Raw genomic sequence first — 10,272 nt, 5'->3', positions numbered from 1 at the left:
ACCGGACTTTTCTGTGTATGTCTGATCCAATTGCTTTACTCACATCTGTGACATTTCTTCTTTCTCCCTCTTACCCACAGTTGGGATTGGGATTGGGAATACAGCTCCGCTCCACTAAGATGAATGAGTCTTTCCTACAAAAGATTGTGTGAGGATCAAGGTTGACTTCAGGGACAGCAACCCATTTTCTTTTAAGTTCATGTCATATTGAGGTTCAGAAGAAGCTAGTGGGGCTTATTCCACCCTTTCTCCTTGGGTTACCAATGATTTCTAAAAATTGGAACCTAACCAAGCCAGTGTGAGTTCGAGGGAGCAGTAAGCCTTGGGAAAGGAAAGATGTGATCTACTGAAACTGGTGGGATGAAACACATGAAGCCTTTGTGTCTTCATTATTTGGTTATTAAGGCGTGGTTCTGATACCAAAATGTGGCTTTTAACTCACATTTGACAAAATGCCTTTACTACAGTATTGGTAACAATAGAAGAGCTCAGAACAAGGACACTTAACACATTTATTTAACAAATAATTGACAGAGACTTACCTTATGCTAAGTACTAAGGCTACATATTGTGGCTATTACAGTGTAGTTCCTTCTTCAGGTTATTCAAAAATTTGTGGGGACGTAGATACATAAAGCAATAATTAAAAAATAGAAGGGGAACATTCATTCAGTTATCAGACTTTCAATTTCTTGTAAGATAAAATGATGACTAGTGACTAAAATTCTTACCTCAGGTGATTTTAAATAAAATAAAAATATGAGCAAAGTGAATGGCACAGGTAAGAGCCTATAATAAATGGAAAATATCAAGAAAATTATTAACATTGTACTTCTTACAGATCCAGCAATATATATGTGTGTAGGACATATGTGGAAGAGCAGGGAGCATTTAACTATTTGGGATGAACTTCAAAAAGAGTGAACATAGTATTTGGCAGGAAGAGAAGTTGGCAAAGGGTAGTTTCAGGCATGTGGCAAATACTGTCATTATTACTTATTATTAAAGGAAGTAGGTCTGTGATAAGTTTTGAAAGGTAAAATAAGGCCAAGGAGGGAAAGTGAGAAATCGAGGAAAGGGAAGGGGTTTGTACAAAGGAAAGAGGCACTGCACTCCCTTGTGGTATTATGGAAAAAGAAATGCTTTAATACTGAGGGGGAATAAATTGTGAATGAGATAAGGCAGGGCCACATCATAAAACATTTGAATGTCAGGCTAAGGAGTTTATACCACACCCTACTGACTATGAGAAGTCACCTCAGATATTAAATATTTTGGAGACATGACCAAGTTCACATTTAAGAATTGTCACTTGCATAGCAATAAAGAAGAATGTTAGAGAGAAGCAAGTGGCAGAGAAAGTTAAGGGATATCTGGTAAAGTGAAAATGACCAAGAGCCTAACAATTCTATTTCTTGTTTATACCCTAGAGAAAATGATACACAGCACAGTGTTTGCTAATTTAATGCAACATTGTTTATAATAGCAAAGAAATTGGGCACAATCCAAGATCAGTAGGAGTGAATGAATACAAGAAGGGTGAATTCCAGTAAAAGAATTACTAGAATACCATGCACAAAAATGAATCAGTTAACTATAAGTGTATTAGCAAGAGTTGGTCTCAAATACACATGAGTCACCACCACCACCACCACCACCACCTCCAAGATGAAGAATGTTATTACAATCTGATGCCATTTATAAAAAAAGTTCAGAAATAACCTTTATGGACACAAATATACCAAGCAAATATACAGCACAAAGACTAGCAGGGAAGTCACTAAATTCCCTATAGTTGTAAGGTATTTTTCCTGGAGAGGAATATATAGAGGACTTCTGATTTATCTTGGCTGTTCTGTTTTATCTTGGCTGTTCTGTCTTATGATAAGCAAAATTATAAAGCAAACATGACAATATAGTAACATTTGTGATTTTCAATGTGTGGGGGCATGGGTTTTATTTTAAAATAGTTTCTGTGCTTGTAGAAAATGTAAAATGAAATATGTATTTAACTTGATTGAGTGTGTGTGTGTGTGTGTGTGTGTGTGTGTGTGTGTGAGTGGCTGTGTGAGAATTTGTGAGTGAGTGTGTTGAATGTGTGTGTGAGTGTGTGTAAGGTCCCAGGTCTCCACTGTTAAAGGAATGTCTGAGAATGTGGAGGCTCTATCAACTCCCAAAGGCAGGAAATGACTGAGAACAGTCACATCAACTGCGACCCGAAAACAGAGTGTAAGGGGTGCACACTTTGCCGCTAAATATTTCGCATGACACTGAGGCTCCTTATAGCTTTCAAATGTAGAAATCAATGATGAGCTAGTAGTGTTATTAGCTCAGGAGGAGGGAGAGTCTTCAAGGGAGGTGAACATGGGGGGATCTCATAGCTTAAAGAGCAGGAGTGAGTCAGTCTGTGGTTTCAGGGAAATGGGACAACACCTTCGTAACTCCAGGCAAATGATTTTGCTTCACCTCCTACATTCTCTCACCAACGGCCTTGAAATTGTTATTGTGGGAGGGATGGAAAATGCTCTCTTCATAGTCATATTTTTGTTGTTATTAAAAATACAGTCAGAGTCCCTTGTAGAGAGATAAATCATGGTAAACAAGCTTAGTTTCAAAAACATGAAGAAAATACCTTCCTAGGAAATTTGAACTTTCAATTCATTTCAAGTCAGCAAACAGCAAACATTTTTCCCCTTTGCCAAGTATGTTTTGAACATTATTCTAGGTACTACAGAACATGCAAAATAAAAGGAAACACTACCTTTGTGTTTAGGAGAGCTTCAGTCTATTGTGCAAGAGATGTGCTAAGGGTTATATGATTAGTGCAAACCATGCTGTAAGAGTCCAACATGAGAAAGTCACACAAGCATTACAAAATATGTGAAAAGACATGCATGGGATTTGCATTTTTGCTGGGCTTTAAAAAGGCAGCAGAGTTTCAGCAAGAGGGAAAGAATACTTGGATACAGGGAAGGCTATGAAAAAACCCAGAGGGGAGGAAGATGCACTATTTGAGCATACAAATTGTGTAATTTAACTACACAACAGTGTCTAAATTAGTAGCGATGGAAGATATGAAAGTAAGGTACAATCCATATTGTGTAGGGACTGAATGTCAAGGTGAGGAATATGGGCTTTACACAACAGGCAGTGGGAGGTGATTCAGCAAAAATAAATTCAAATGTGATAGGCTTAGAGTACTCTTTTAATACTCTGGACCTTCTAGAAGCACCATATCCAATGTCCTCTTATGCCTTAGAAATCTCTACTGTGAGAATAAGACCAAGGTAGCCCTCTGAATGATGAGGGACACAGGCTCCATCATTCCTTTTGCTCTAGGTGACAGGGTGCCACTGCCAAACATAGAGGGGAGGCCATCCTAGATCATCAAGCCACCAAGGGACCTATCAGCCAACTTTAAACTTTTGATAAAACCCAGTAGAGGCTATCAAGACCAATCCAGATGAGAACCACTCCATCAACCCACAGAATCATCAGCTAAATAAATGGTTGTTGTAAGCCACTAAGTTTTGATGCATTTAGTTACATGACAAAATGAATCTTTCTGGGCACAGAAAATCCCTATGCATTCAAGAACTAGTGAAAATGGCAGCATGCCTTAGCGTTAAGGGCCATAGATTTTTTTTTCATAGATTATATTTAATAACCATTGAAGTCTTACAGATGATAGAACTACACAGATCATAGAAACTAATTTCCCCCATCCGTATCAAGTGTATTTCTGTATTCTAAGGGTGCTTCCCTAAAGCTTTTGGGAAATAGAACCTATCTTACTTCCTTCCCTTCCTTTTCTGATGAACCTATTCTCACTAGTGGCCCATAGGGCAAGTCATGCTCTCTAACCAATAGTGATAGCTAATGGTACCAATGTTGAAAAAAAGGAAACTGTGCAAAAAAGAGGTGACATAGTAGACCTGCGGCATTATATTAGTCAATATTGTCAAATCCATAGAGCTATATGAGATTAAATCTGCTATGTAAAACAAAAGCTGTGGGTACTTACAAGGAACTTTCAACCTACAGAGAGACACTGGCATACACATGGTGGTAAGTACCACAAGAGAGAATCTTGTCTTGTAAAATACCCAAATGACCTATGTCTCACAATGATCCATGACAGACTGGTCAGTGCCAATGCTAATTCTTTCTGAGAAAGCTCCTGGTTTCTGCTTGAAGAGCACCAAATTTAATCTTTAAATATAATATTTTTTACTGTGCCCAAATAGAGACATAGACACACACACATGCATGCATGCACCCACACATGTAAGAAGGAATGGACAAATTTTAATGGGCAATTAAAAGATGAACAAATCACATTTAGCCATGAGAAGCAAGAAAGGTCTGAGATGCTTCATAAAGGTCTGTTTTCTTTCTCCATCCTGTCTCTCTGAATAGGAGCTTCTTCTCCTTCTAATGAAAATTTTGGATTATATAACTTTGTAGGTCTTGCCAAACTGTATCATTTTATGCTTACTGCATAGGCAACTAATTGGCATAACAATTTTCAACACTAGTGAGTCAAAACTATTCTCCACAATCTTTCAGATGTAACCCGTTGTTCCTTTAAAATAGCTGCTGAATTGCAATACATTTGCATCTTATTTATTCCTTCGTAATGACACCACTCCCATCCCTGTAAAGTTTATAAGGAAGGCTTTAATCTTACAGTTGTAGTCAAGGTACATAATAGGAAAAACAAACTATAGTCAAAATGAAAAAAAAAGTCTGTACTTTCTGAAAATACTAGCAAAACAAGTGACAATTTCATAAAAACTCAATGCTCTGCTATTTAATGTAGATGTGTGGTACAGAGCTCTACACAGGACAGTGGGTCATCTGACCTGCTCTGTTAAATTTTGTGGGGTTCTTTTGTGCTTTTACCAAATGTTCTGCCTTTCCCACCATCACCCAGATAATTGCTCTTATCTGTCAAGTACATAAAATTCTTAGGTGTTTATGCTTTATTGTACTTTTTATATTTTAAATAACTTTCAAACACATCCTCACATTTGATCATCACACAAAACAGTGAAGGGTGTTTATAAATAAGAACATTGAGCCGTTAGAATCCAACTGACTAGCCCCAGTTTACAGAGCAGATCAGTGACAGATCTAGGGTGAAACTCTGACATCTCACCTTGAAACCAGCTTTTTTCCCCACTACATAACAGAGTGGGGGAGTTTTGGATAATTGTGTAGGCCTAATTCGATTTTAGAGACAACATCATTCATCCATTTCATTGCTAGAACATCCAGGTCATATAAAAAAGAGAAGCAGATCTATATGATGCCAGCTAGGCCACTTTGCTGCTCATATCCCCATCTGTTGGACAGCTGGCCAGGAGAACAGCTGCTAACCAAGGCTGTTTTGCCTGGCACTATTAGATCTATTGGCACCCAGTACCATATGCCAGCAGCTGGTGCCTGGTCTTGATGAATAGACTTGTTTGGGTAGTGTAAGGCCCCCATTGTTATTAAAACATTCATAAACCTCAGTCTTCTTCATGAGGCAGGAGTTAAGATCAGAGCCGCAGGGTAAATCAGACTCAATATTGAAAACAGTTCACCTCCAGGTTTGTGGAACCAGAACCTGGATTAGTGTCAGACACATGAATGTATGAATCGCATTTGCCACTTCTCAACTGTGTGACCTCAGACAAATCACTTTGTCTCACCCAGCTTCAAGTTCTTTACTGTAGAGATAGTGCCTACCTTGCAGAGGTGCCCTGAAGATGAAATGAGTTATATGAAAGAGCCTTGGACATCAGAGTGAACTCATCCAGAGCCACCTCAGTCTGGAGCATGGTTTAATCTTCTGAAGAGAGTCTCTGGCATCACTTGTTATCAATTTTCAACTATCTGCAGGACTAGAAGGAGGAAAAACTTTAGTGTATATTACTCCAGAAAGAAGAACCAAGACCAGAGTTCCAGCAGTTGCAGGAAAATAAATTCTATTTCAAAATTAGAAGCAACTTTATAGAACCCAGAACACCTAAGAGATGGACAGCAACATGCCACACCAGAGACTCCTGGGAAGGGGCTGAGTCAGCATCCACAGGGACATTACAGGAAGGATCTCCTTATACCTGTCTTCTTTTATTCTTCCTTTTTTCCCCTTTTTTTCATGTCTGGCTCTTCTATGTCCTAAATGTATTGTGTAGGGATGAAAAAGACTAAAAATGTCCCATCCTAAAGGAACAATACACATGTTATGAGTTAGTGCATAAAACAAGACTCAAAGAGTATGCTGTGGAAGCCAGGAAGCATGAGAGGGAATGACAACCTGCTGCTAACCATGCAGAAGTCAATAAGTGTTAAGCCACTAGGGAACAGTGATGTGAATATCCCTCACTAGGCTTAACCTCCTCAAAGTGGGAGAAATAACTTTATCACATTTATCTTATGTGTAGTGCTTTTGAAGTGTAATACCTTTGGCCTGTATGAGTTTGCTACAGCTGGTGTAACAAATACACCAACGGAATGGTTCATACCACAGAAATTTATTGTCTCAATAAATTCTGGAGGCTAGAACTCCAAGACCAACATGTTGGCAGGGCAGGGCCCCTGTGAGAGTCGTGAAGAATCTATTCCATTGTTCTCTGTTAGTTACTGATGGCTTGCTGGAAGTCTTGGGCATTCCTTGGCCTGTAGAAGCATTCCCCTGATCTCTGCTTTCATCTTCACACACATTCTTCCGGTATGCATGTCTCTGTGACTAAATGTCCCCTTTTTGTAAGGATCCTTATCATATTGGATTGGAGCCCACCTTAATTCATTACATATACACTGACCCTATTTTCAAGTTAGGTCACATTCTGAGGTACTGGGGTTCAGACTCTAACATATGAATCTTGAAGGGACACAATCCAGCCCCAAACAGGGCCTAATATGTGGGAAATTTCTGATAACATTTTCTGCAGGAATGCAGCTTAAAATCAGAGTGGTCAAACCTCAGAGTTAGAAATAAGTTGGTAAAAACAAGCTCCGCCTTTCCTCGGCTTGGGTCCCCTCTGCAACTCCAGTGGTTCTCCATGTCCTTTGGCAATGCCCATGAGAGGGAGGGTCTGTGTTATCTACTTATTTCTGCCTCTAAGCTCCTACAACTAAGAGCGAGTGAGGAGAGACAGCTGAGGAGGGAGGGCCCCGGAAGAATACATGACTGCTTAAGGAATTTGGATATCTTTGCTTGCTAGGATATTATTAATTAATGACTTCTGTTGAACTATCAAAAGCCAATTAGTTAGAAAGTAGCAGATTATTGTTAAATATGAATCACGAATAATATCAATGAAATAATAATTGTTAAGTGATCAAATATAATTAGTAATATAATTAATAAAAATAAAAATTAGAAAGTTAAAACTTAGTACTTATCATGTGGCAGATACTGTACTACTGAAGTGGTCTATGTGGTCAGATAGAAAGCAGCTCACAACAAAGGGCGTGTTACCATTGATCCCTATTGGCATAGAGGAGGAACTGAGTCCTGAAGTGCTCAAGTCACTTGTCCAAGAACACACTGTGTGATTCAAATGCCTCACCTTGTATGTCCTGCCCTACATGGACTGTTCTCAACTCTTACTTTTCTTCACAGTGAAATTCAAACAGACTAAGCTGCTCACTGAGTCAGAGTAGGGGTGGAAGGTGGGTTGTTTGTGCCTCCATGTATAAAACCGATACATTTTTAAAGAGAGAGGGTGGAAAGGGAGAGAGAATTGGTAGAAGGAAGAATTCTTACCAGGTAATGTTTTGGGTAGGTGGGTATGGGTGGGTGGCTGTTTATAACCTGTGTTCTTCTCATTATTGTTGGCTAATGCCACCATTAAGTAATAATATGACAACAGAAGAATTCAGAAAATTCTGTTTCCTAGAAAGGCACCTGGCCCTCCCTTCTGCGGGGGTGTGAGGAAGAGCACCAGATGTGCTGAGGTTTGCCTGATCTAGCATTCTTTTGTGGGTCTCACCACAATCCCTGAAAAGGAAAAACTATTTTAAGTGAATTAATTAAATGAAGGTGGTGTTGAAATTGTGTCTCTGGCTCTCTAGATTAATGTTGTCACAGTGAGTAAAAATGCTGTGTACCAGGCTGGTTACCTCACAAACCATTCTTTTCATGGACCTAAGAAAATAGCTCTGTGAGCCTAACTCAGTCAGCTAAGAGGGAAGGGGCTCAGAAGGCCAGCCAGACCTCCTCTCCCTGGAGCACATCACCAGGAAATGTGCTACGCCTCAAGTAGGAACATGTTGAAATTAATCCATAAATACTCTCCCCATTTTCCCCCAGTCTTGATCCTGAGGTTGCCTACTTTGTAATCATGGCTCTCCATTTAGGAAGTGACACAAAGAGGGTTGCAAATGGCCAAAAACAACTCTGCTCTGCATCCGCTTGAATATTTGCATTCATTTATTTCTCTGGTGTGATATGAATAGGGTTCCTGGCAAATCTCACATCTTAATAGTTGTTAAATTTATTCACCTATTACAACAAAACTATCAGGCATTATTTATCCTAAATTATTGAAGGACACCGAGGTGAGGCAAGGGTGGTGGGGGGGGGGCAAAGTTTTCTGTTAGCAACTTAAAGCATTTAAGCAAAAACTGTATGGCCAACTCATTCATTCATTTATTCAACAAATAACTTTGCACTGTGTTAGTGATGAAGATAAAAAAATTTGTAATAATGTGAGGTCCCTGATTTCATAGTTTTTATAGTCTATCAGAGAAACAGAATAAAACATAATCATCATACAGATTACCATATGTTTATAAGTGCAAAAAATATATTGTGAATTGAGAGCATATAAAAGAGAGAGATTGTGTGGTCTGAGTATTGGGAGAAACTTCACTGAAGAAATAATATTTAGACCAAGACAGGATAGATGAGCAAGAGTTAGCTGGAAAGTATGATTGGCAGATGGAATGGCAAGATGGAAATTAATTTCAAATATGTTGGTGAAAGAGGATCCAAATGATTTAGAGGACACAAAGGACAAGAAAGGTGATATGGGCTGAGGCTGTGGAATTAAGAAGGGGCCAGAACATGCAAGCACTACAAGCCACATTCAAGATGGTGTATAGTCTAAGAAAAAAGGAAGTCATTGGAGGGTTTTCATGATGGGAGTTACAAGGCCAAAGGAGTATTTAAAATATCTCTCTTATCAAGAGACTAAGAAGAAGAGAAACAAGAGAAGGGTAAAGACCTGTTAGAAGATTCTAGAAAGAAGACCTGTTAGAAGATTATGGAAAACTCCTTTGGAAAAGATTATGGCAGTGAAGATATAAATACATGCTTGGATTCAAAAAATATTTAGAAGGGGTCTTGCCTAGATTTGAATACTATTAGATGTACATCTGAGGATGAAGGAAATGCCCAAGGGGACTGAGGTAACAGACATAAACAAGTGTGAAGCTGGAGGTGCCACTATCGAGATAGAAAATGCTAGAGATGGAGAATACTTTTTGGGAAAAGATTATGAGGTCAGTTTGAGATGTACTGCATTGTATTTATCTATGCAACATCCAGAGTAAAATGTCAAGTTAGTGACTGGATATTCAGGTAGAGATCCAGAGCCTGGACAAAAACGATGTACATTGGAAGTATCAGTCCAAAAGTCATAGTCTTTGAGGTGTTAATGGTGCCATGAACACAGAAAATGTGACCTAGGGAGAATGCCTAGCTGGAGGTGACAAGACAGCCACAAGAAACCCTAAGGTTTTTGATATCTATTTAGTCAAGAAATAATAACTGGGGGAGGGTTTGAGAAGTAGTGATCAAAGGTGCAGGTGGTAACAGGCAAGTCAGAGGTGGAAAAAGGATTATTGCACAAGGCAAGTCAAAGGAGGAACGTAGCTGCCAACATTGCTCAGAAGTGAGTGCAGACATCACATGGAACTGGAGATTTGTATATCACTGGGATCTTCAGGACAGTCATTGCCAAGATGTGATGGAAGCAGGAGTCAGAATAGAGTAGGAAGTGACAAAACAAACACAAACAGAAAACTCTGTAAATGTGGTGAGAAAGAAGAAAACAGCGGCTGGAGGGAAATGATCTAAATGGCAGAGAGGGTATCTTTTCTACCACGAGCTGAACCAAACAACCTCCAAGGACTTTTTAAATTCACAAACTCACTGTAGTATCCCCCAAAGTAGTCAAACAAGTCTAAATAGTTGTGTTTCTTAGTGTCTACCTTCAAAATCCATCACATTATAGATGTTACTAAATGTTTGTTAAAAGATCAAAGTTATAA

The 10,272-nt window shown here is 39.0% G+C and overlaps 1 long non-coding RNA gene across 1 annotated transcript in view; it reads right to left on the bottom strand.

Annotated features, from left to right (window-relative positions):
- Positions 1-49: 49 nt before the first annotated feature.
- The window catches only part of LOC115278626, a 49,203-nt gene continuing 38,980 nt past the window's right edge, over positions 50-10,272 (bottom strand). Inside the window, exons 2-3 of the long non-coding RNA XR_003903005.1 lie at positions 5,737-5,891; positions 50-134 (exon numbers count right to left, since the gene is read on the bottom strand). This is a non-coding gene — a long non-coding RNA (uncharacterized LOC115278626). The remainder of the gene's footprint in view (positions 135-5,736; positions 5,892-10,272) is intronic.

This window comes from Suricata suricatta, chromosome 15 (assembly GCF_006229205.1).
Source record: "Suricata suricatta isolate VVHF042 chromosome 15, meerkat_22Aug2017_6uvM2_HiC, whole genome shotgun sequence".
NCBI lineage: Eukaryota > Metazoa > Chordata > Mammalia > Carnivora > Herpestidae > Suricata > Suricata suricatta.
Note: the sequence above shows the minus strand (reverse complement) of the source record. Positions and strands in the feature narration are given on the sequence as shown.